This window comes from Atta cephalotes (genome assembly GCF_000143395.1).
Source record: "Atta cephalotes unplaced genomic scaffold scaffold00010, whole genome shotgun sequence".
Lineage (NCBI taxonomy): Eukaryota > Metazoa > Arthropoda > Insecta > Hymenoptera > Formicidae > Atta > Atta cephalotes.
The window spans coordinates 3,882,913-3,892,811 of NW_012130074.1; positions in this window are offsets into that span (position 1 = coordinate 3,882,913).

A 9,899-nucleotide genomic window follows, 5' to 3' on the forward strand; every position below is an offset into this window, starting at 1 on the left:
CAATTTATCAGTCTAATTTCCATTATAACTATTCATAAACGTTTTATTGAGAAATGACATCTCTCATTTAGTTATTGCGACAAACATCTCCACATACGTATGTACGTCTGGTCGAATTAGTAAGACCATCTCGGAAACTCAAACAGCAAAATATCATCTGTTGTAAGTCAATAATATCATCAAAACATCATGTCATAAAAGATGTCAAAAACGAAGCCCTAAGTCACAGACTGATGACGTGATACTTGATGGAATTATGGCATAATTAACAAGAAATATGTATATATGTAATTCTACACAATACGTAGATAATGTAAGCAAAAATACAACTTATTTTTCTATGGAATAAATAGCTATAATGAATAAATAACGGAATAACATTAATTATTACTTTGCTTAATTAGGTAATAATTGCAATTCTAGTAACACAATTTATTGACGATATGATTAAACATCAGTAAAGTTGGGAACTTCATAAAACTAACATATTACCATTATCATTATAAGTACAGAAAGTAACAATCATTAGGTACTGTTTTGTAATGTTAAAGATATTACATTAAAAAATTACGTTAGTTAATAATCAATGTTAATTGTACAAATCAATATTAAAATTATAATTTTAATAATAAGTTAATCTTATAACAATCTTATTTTCTTTATATTAAACTTATATATCTAATAAATAAATAAATAAATAATCGATGTTTATCAATATATTAATATTTTTATTTTTTAACATCTTATTCATTAAAAAAATAATAATTACATGACAATAATATGTTGTCACAAATATTATGTTTATCTTACGTTATTATTTAGTTTTTCATTGATATTAAATAACGAAAAAATAAAGATTTTTGATAATCAGTATGTCGTTTTGTTATTTAAGAAGTCGAGAGTTTCAGATTCAAACTCTAATTTTAAGATGTTCATTAGCATCGTTATTAAATTGACGATGATTGTAATTTGTAATGTTATTTCCAGCTTCAGTTTATAATTGCGTCAAGTCTAACAAACTGAATCGGCGCATAGTATAAATTAAACAATATATTTTTACATAGGAATATTAAACATCAAGATTCGTTTTGGTTAAATAAAATTCTTTTTGATAATTAAGCGTCTTATGTTCGATATAAGATAATAAATTATATCAAGCGACATAACATAATGCGACATAATAAGAACGTAACAAACGCTGTGAAGTACGCTTTTTTCGCAATTTTGATCAATATTCACAAAGAAGAAAATTAAAGGCTGCGTTTGATCGACTAGATAGAATAGAATTTTCGGCTGCTCGAATAGAATATTCGGCTGCAGTCGATATTATGTGGTTCTTCTAAGGCTCCTTCTTGTACTGCACGAAAATTGCGTGTGCAATTCAAAACTCGCTATCAGCGATATCTCTTTTTATTCGTTATACATTTGCATATCGCGCTTGTGGAAACTACACTTGTGTTGTAATGCAATAATAAAATACTCCGAGCATCCGGTATTTCTGTTTCTTCTTTTCGCTTCTTCGTTTTTTACCTCTCACTTCGCATCCAATCATGTATCATTCAAGGTCACCATCTGCAGAACTATAAGATCGCTAATTAGCTCTCAGAGCAGAAGGAAGCAATATTATTAACATGCGACTATTTAAAAAATGTGAAACGATTATTGATATAGCATCGACATTCAATAAAAACGAGTATAATCCGTCGCACATTTGATGGCACATTGTGAAACCTAAATTCTTAAATCTTTCGAATAGTGATACAATATTAACATCACAAAAACATATCACAAAAAACAGTTCTCATCGCTGAGAACAAATATTTGTTTTATTTTAGCAAATATTTAAATTTTAAAGAATTTGATATCTATTGCATTATATTAATTTTGTATTTTATTATATTACGCATACAATTATAATATAAAGTATCACACTGAATACAGATTATGTATTATATATATAAATGTAATCTTCTCAGACTCATCGGATTGTGTCTCAACGGATTAATTTATATTTTTAAACATTTCACATACATGTATATCATTAAAAATTACTTAGACGGAGTGGATCGCAATCTACTAGTGGATCGCAAGTTTTTTGTGGATCACAAAAAATTTTAGAATGTTAAATTATATTTCATTAAAATGCTGCTCCCTTTCGCAACTACGTACACGTGTAAAATTGATATTGATTTTCAGTGATGATAAGAATTAAAATCAAATTGCAAAATAAGTTGTAATTATCAAACTCCTTGCAATGCCTTACTGAAAATGACTCGCATCAATGTTGATATTAACCCTCTTGCATTATTTTGTGCCTTTTAAAATATAGTTGATATCACGTTTTTCTCAAAATTTTTATTTAGATTTCAATATATAAAAAAATAAATAAAATACAACTTTTATCATAATAAAAATTTATAGTTAATGTGGTTGTATCGTAAAATAACTTTTCTTAAGATTTATTTGAAGCTTTCATTATATGGAGATAATGATATTCTCTATACTACATACATATTATTTTGAGGGAGGAGAGAGAGGGGTAACCAGACATGTTTAAAAGATAATTGCATTTGAAGTTAGTACTTTTAACACTTGCTAGACAAGAAGTTTCCTGTGTTAGACAAGGAGCGATAGTACATTTTCAATTATAGCGCAAAAATGATATTTAGAAATTCACTCAAAAACTAAAGGACTATAGATAAATATAATACAAAATCTTCTAAACCGAAGAAAATAGAGGGTAACTTAAGCAAATATTAATTATGAAACCTTAGAAAGTTGCTTTATTATTTCACTTATCCACTTCGCTCCACTTATTAATTCAATCTCAAATATCAGATCACAATTAAGGAAAAATTACTATTGAGAAATAAAAATTATTGTTCAAAAACTGCGATCTGCAGCCATTATTGAGCAATAATTTTTTTTCACTGTCGAACGGTGCTCTTATGCGCTGGCGCTTCCGGATTCCCCCTCCCCCCTCCCTTCCACCCTTTCTCCTCCTCTCACAAGCCGCTCCTATGCGATACAAGGTCTGGGATATTTTACAAGTATACCAGAATTTTTTTCAGATTTTTATGTAATCCGGAACTATAAAAAATATATGCTATTTTGCTTAACGGCCCAGAGTGTAAATTATGATTGAAAATTCTGGAATGCTGAAGAGTTAATTATTAAGACAGTTAATTATTAATAAACATAAGAAACAAATGCATTTTTCATATACATCTCATACATCAGCAAAATATATTGATAAAAGTGTATTTGGTATAAAGGGGAACAGTAAAATTAAGTATAAATAACACAGGCCTGCGATGATTAGAAAACGAGAGTAGTCATTTCTTATGTAATTTTTCATGCTGAATCAAAATCTGACAGAATTGTTCCATCACGTCAAGATTTTGAGATATTCTAAAATTGCAAAAACCGCTTTTTTAGGTATATTTGAGTTTCTGTAGTATTTACAGTATACTTCTCTCAACATTAGCACTAATTTTAGAAAGTACTAAAATACTAAACTTTCAAATCCGTATTGTTTTAACCTGATATCTTCTTTTTTTTGCTGAAATATAACAAATTGAATTTTTGGAGTTTCAGTAACAACTAGATAAATGATATACACATATCATATTGCAGTCAATAAATATATATATTGCAGTAAAAAAAATAGAGATATATTTCTTATTCATTGGCAAAAAATTGAGCTAAAGCATCCAAATTTGAAGCCTTAACGTCTAAACTCGTGAACCATAAATCTTAAATCAACTTTTACACTTTAAAATCAAAAGACAGTAGACGTCCCCGATTTTCTATATCTACTAAAACTACGTGGGTCGTAAATTTGCTACTCGTATTCTAAAAAGTGGGTCGCGATTCACAGAAATTTGGGAAATCTTGACTTAAACTGTAACACGATTATAATATATACTATATTATAAAATATTGTATACTATCTCATTGTATACTAACATTAACAAGAAAGCTAAATGACATGTTTTTAAATCCATATAAATTGGATATAGCAGACCATATTAAACGAGTTTATGAAACTACTTAACTATAACTTGAAAGAAATTTAACTTGAAAGACATTAAAAAACGAATCAAAATGAAGATATTAAGACATATTTCTCTTGTATTTAACTTATTGTATACAGCGAATTGCAAGAGCCAGAGATTAAAATTTCGAATATGTATTCTGTAAACAGAGTAAATAAAGTATAAAGATCTGATTCTTTCATATATTTCAACCTCTCCTGCGATCTTATCTTAATTAGAGATTGTTTTGAATAAGTCTATTAAATCTGTCTTTTTTATGCTTTTATGGTACCGAAATAAATAAAATTAATGTTCTGTTTAAAAGAAACAAGATGATTTACATAACTTATGATTTACATAACTAACAAATTCAGAAAAAAATGTATTTTGCATTATCAGGTTTTATATAAAAAAATTATAACAGAAGCTTTTCTCGTATTTTTTCTTATATTTTCTATTTGGCAGTTTTAAGAAAGTTTAGACAGTTTGACACTTGTCTAGTAATACATTTTGTAATACGTGCGCGTACACACATACGTGTATATTTTAATAAATTAATTTAATTTAATAAATTTTATAATGTACGGTATGAATGTTTAATATTGAAATAATTTATCCAAAAATATTTACTTAAAAAAAAATTCTATACATACAAACACATATATAAAATAAAAACTTCCAATATACTATATTATTAATGAAAGTTTTTAGATGATCAATGAATTAATAAATGTAATTAATGAAATAATTCTAGCTGCCACATTGAAAAATACTTTCGTATGTATGTTACGTAGAGAAATGTTACTTTAAAAAAATAACGTTATCATTACGATTCATTTCTGTTTCATTATTTACATTTTTGTAATATAAAAATGAAAGTTATTAGATTTTAAAATTACATTATTTGATAATCAATAGATAAACAGAATAATAAATATTAAAACTTGAAACTATCTAAACTAGTTTATACTAAGTTTTTTTATATTAATTTATCTAATTTTTTAATTTTTTGTATTATCTAATGTCTTTGCTCTTCCTTTATATTTAATTTATTAAACATTATATTAAACATTTTGCTTTTAAACATTAATATCATTAAGAATGCATTTTAAGATTCACTTTCAGTACTAAATATCTATACGTAATGTAAATTATAGATTTTCAATACTGATAATAATTAATAAAATGCAGCCTAAGATATAAAATACAAAATATTTTTTAGGAAATAAATTTTAAAAAATGAGAAAATAAATATTTTAATTGCATTTATTGTATATATAGTTTTTTATTATATCTAATAAAATTTTATTATATTATATATATACAAATAATACTTGCAAAAATCCAATCCATCGAATGACAACTAAAATAATAATAACGGCTAAATCATTACCTTTATCGCTATAAATAAAAAACGTAATGATCGTTACCAAAAATAGTATAGAAAAATACGGCGTCACAAATAACTCATTACTTTTCAACTCTGGTTATGTATAACCATAATGCATAAAATACATGCATTTCGCGATTCAATTATACATACTATAAATCAAATTTCAAAATTGATAAAATATCACATTAATAACTGATTTTGATTATTTCTATTCAAAATTTCAAATTAATAAATACATTATTATCCATTATTTGTATTACGTACCTCAATATTTATCACTGTCAAAGTATATTTATTAATAAGATAGAATATTTATTAATAAGATAGAACTGACCATAAAGTTTGCGGAATCAGATCTAATAATATTCTAACCATTTGCTGCGAATGATTAATTGTATCTACTTTTTGTTGTATTATTTTTGTTCTTCATTTATACATATACTTCTTCCGTTTATAATCTCGTCGTTATTACGCATTAAAATCATCACTTGCCACATACAGCTATTATATTCAATAAAAAAATTTTTCGTGATATATATATTAATATCTTTGTTATTTAATATCTTTTCTATACATTTTGTTATTCCTTACAAAGATTAATATTGAAATTATGTTATATATTACTCAGAAATTATACAAATCTATGTAAACATAAGCGCGATAGAACGAACATCGTAAATTAATTATAAACCTACACGACCAGTTTATTTTTTTCTTTTCTAATCTACATGTCCACATTAATATAAAAATACTTTCGTTCGAGTCACACCCACAGTTCAGTTTTTATAATAATGACAATAAACTGATTTTTCTTCTACACGAGTAACATGTTTCGTTATTAAAAACAAAGTGTATGCTTTTTAATGTTTAATTTGCGTTGATAATTAATTTAATTATATAAATGACATTTAAATGATTAATTCCAAAATCCGCATCAATTGATAGATAGACATATTGTACCCGAATTTCATATTAATTGATATTTTCATTTGAAAAATTATTCGTAATTCATAATCAAGTCAGTCATTTGATTAAAATTTTAACGGAAGAAAATTAATACGCACGTGTACGTTTAAACAATCGTGTGACATGTGTTGTTAGTTATTATACATCCAATGTAAACTATTTAAGTTTCTATGTGACATATTATAAAATATATTATAACATATATCCTTATAGTCTGATCTGTAGCAATGAAATTTCAATGCAGGCATTAGTAGTAATTGCGCCAATGTTACTGCTAGTGAATTTTATAGCAAGATGAGAATGGAAAATCCATTCGATAATTAAAGTGAAAAATTTACTTCAAAAAAGAATGAATTTGGAGATTAGAATAATGACAGAATAATGTCATTCCAAATCCAGATAACAAAGCCTACGGAGACAGATTTTGAACTGAGCATGCTATCAATCTAGTAATCTATTAACCTTAATTATTAATTATTATTTTATTTTTAATTATTTTATTCTGTCTCTTATGTTTATGTCATATGTGTTTCTCAAAATATGTCTCGTCCGTAACAATCATGACAAACATGTGACAAACGGTATGCTATGTCGCTAAATTCACTCCTTGCAGTAACATTCAATCCTGCTAAAAGTTGATAATGCCTCTTGCAATGCTATCAATTAATACTAAAACTTAATTAATACTTACTTCGATTAATCGAATGAAATAATCCACTTCTTTAGAGTAAGTAAAGAGTAGATAGTAGACAGACTAACTTCAAAGCAGTGAAAATCCATATTTAAAGCAATGACTTTGCTACTCACTTTTGTAGCAGTAAAATTTTCATTGCTACAGATTTAGAATAGAAGTGTAGAGTAGAAAATTTATCACAAAAAATATTTTAAACACACATATACTCTAAAATATATATTGAAAAGTTATTTGACAAAATTTTTACAAAATTTATTAATAATATCAATAAATTCAGATAACAAATATAAATATTTTATAACTCTCAATTTTACATTATCTTGTTATAAACAAGATACCATTAATTTTTTTTATGAGAATAAAGATATTTTCTTTAAATTATTATATATACAATTAATTATGGTACAAGTAACATAAAATGTTTTGTAAAATAGATATAATTACTAATATTGCATTACGTATTTTACGTTAGCGATATAGATTAAGATATAGAAGCACAAAGATTAAGCATTAAATATATGATTCATTTATATGTAGTTGTAACAAGGTATGGCTGAATGAAGGCCGCGCGAAAGTCGTTCTATTCACATAATTTTAATACATAGGTAACAACTTGATCTTGTGCTAAAATAGCATTGACCTCACACAAGAAAAACTAAGCAAGATATATTTTATTGTTTCATAACATAAAGATTACAGTAGATTCTATATATATTTTTTATTATATTTATAAAATAAACATATAATTAAAAAATGGAAACATTCCGTTTTTATATCAATGTACTGTTATATCAAACTGTTTATCCGTAGAATCATCCAGATGATGTATTACAACGTGGAATTTCATCATTTTATTAGAAATCATTAATCATGATTAAAGAAATCTGAGAGAGAAGCGAGAGGAAGAAGAAAAAAGGGAGAAACTTGTACAGAACTAACAAACAAATATGCTTAGATATTTTGATCGAAAAATAATGTTTTAAAGATAAGAAGCTTGCTTTGCACGTGAGAGTGCACGTTGTAGAATTAGTGATATAATGAGCTTGTAATTAGTAAATATGTATACAGTACAATCATTTGATGCAAAACTTATTCTTTCTTGGCTAGTTTAGCACGTTCTTGCACGTAATTAACAATCGAGCCCATGCGATTGCACAATTATGAGAAATCATATAACGTCAACAACAAAAAATCTCTTGTACTTTAATATCGATGATATAACATTAATTATAAATAATATAATAATGTCAATAATGCATTAAAATAGCTAGAATTCTCAATCTATTCATCTATTCGCAATATGCGATTTAATTATTTGCACTCTTCCTCATGCGAAATACGTGTGCGATAAAAACATTTCGTTTTTTTATCATTGTTACATAAAATAATTATTCTAGGAAAACCGATATTTTATACTTTTCATACTTTTGTTTCATAATTTAAAGTTTATTCTTATAGACAATCAATAATTTACGTCAGATTTCAAATTGTAAAATTCCATTTATAATTTCATATAAAAATTATGTACGAAAGAAAAAATTGTATGTAATTAAAAGATCACGAATTGTAGGTCATTTAAAATAATAGATTTTAGATTTGCGAGTGTTAATGCGAAATATATACCTGATCACGCACACGATATATTTTTTTTCATATACATATTACGTAAATAAAATATTCCTTCAACATTTTATCCGTTTTGTAAAAACAACAAAATCAATCAATTTTATTGTATGAACACTGATCGAGAATTTACGATGTATAGGACAATATTCATAGTCAGATCTTATCATTTCAAGACCGTCTTAAGTACAGTTTTAAGAAGTCACAAACCAATCAGAGGATCGTATTAGCGTCTTTAAAAACATTACTTAAAACAATCTTGAAATTAGAGCGGATTATGCATACCGCCCCTAATTAGAAATTGCATCTTCAATTGCATATATAAACGTCATTTTTGTCTGAAAGCCTTCTCTCGGGTTTCCCTGATTTCCTTAAATTGATTTACGGAAGAAAAATTTACGGCATGCAGTCAAGTAAAGCAAAAACGTGCAATGATTTCGCGGAATGCACCACAAAGAGACGCAATAATGGCGACAATATATTCATTTAATTTTATCTCGATTATGTCCACATGAATCATTTGGACACACCCAAATTCTTACAATTTCCTTAAAATACACGTCACGTTGATTCCACGAAAGCGAATAGTTTAACTTATACTATTAAAGGAATGTCATTACAATATCTCTGAATAAAAAAGATCCCCAAAAAGTCATTCTCAGAATAACGTTTACTGATATTCCAAATACGATTGCAATAGCTAAATTCGTTGCACAGTGAATGTCGAAGTAAGCAACATCATGTTGCTCTCAAAAGTCGGATCTCGACTGGATATCCTTGGGACTTCCATAATATGATATATATTCGATTTAGTCAATTTGACGCACGTCTACACCTGGCACGACATATCAATATCAATTTAATATGTCGATACATATCGCAGAGATATCGGAATTTGATTGAGGTTAAAAAAATATAAAAAGTGCTTTGCGATGTATTTTATGTGAAACAATATATGATATTTTATATATAAAAACTAATAATCATATATCTTTTTCCTAAGAGAAAAATTAAATAAAGTACAATTCAAAAAATTATATTGTATTCTATTTGTGATAAATGATTGTTTGATATATTAATTTGAACTGAGAGAGAGAGAGAAAGAGAGAGAAAGAGAGAGAGAGAGAGAGAGAGAGAGAGAGAGAGAGAGAGAGAGAGAGAGAGAGAGAAATAATTAAGTTAATTA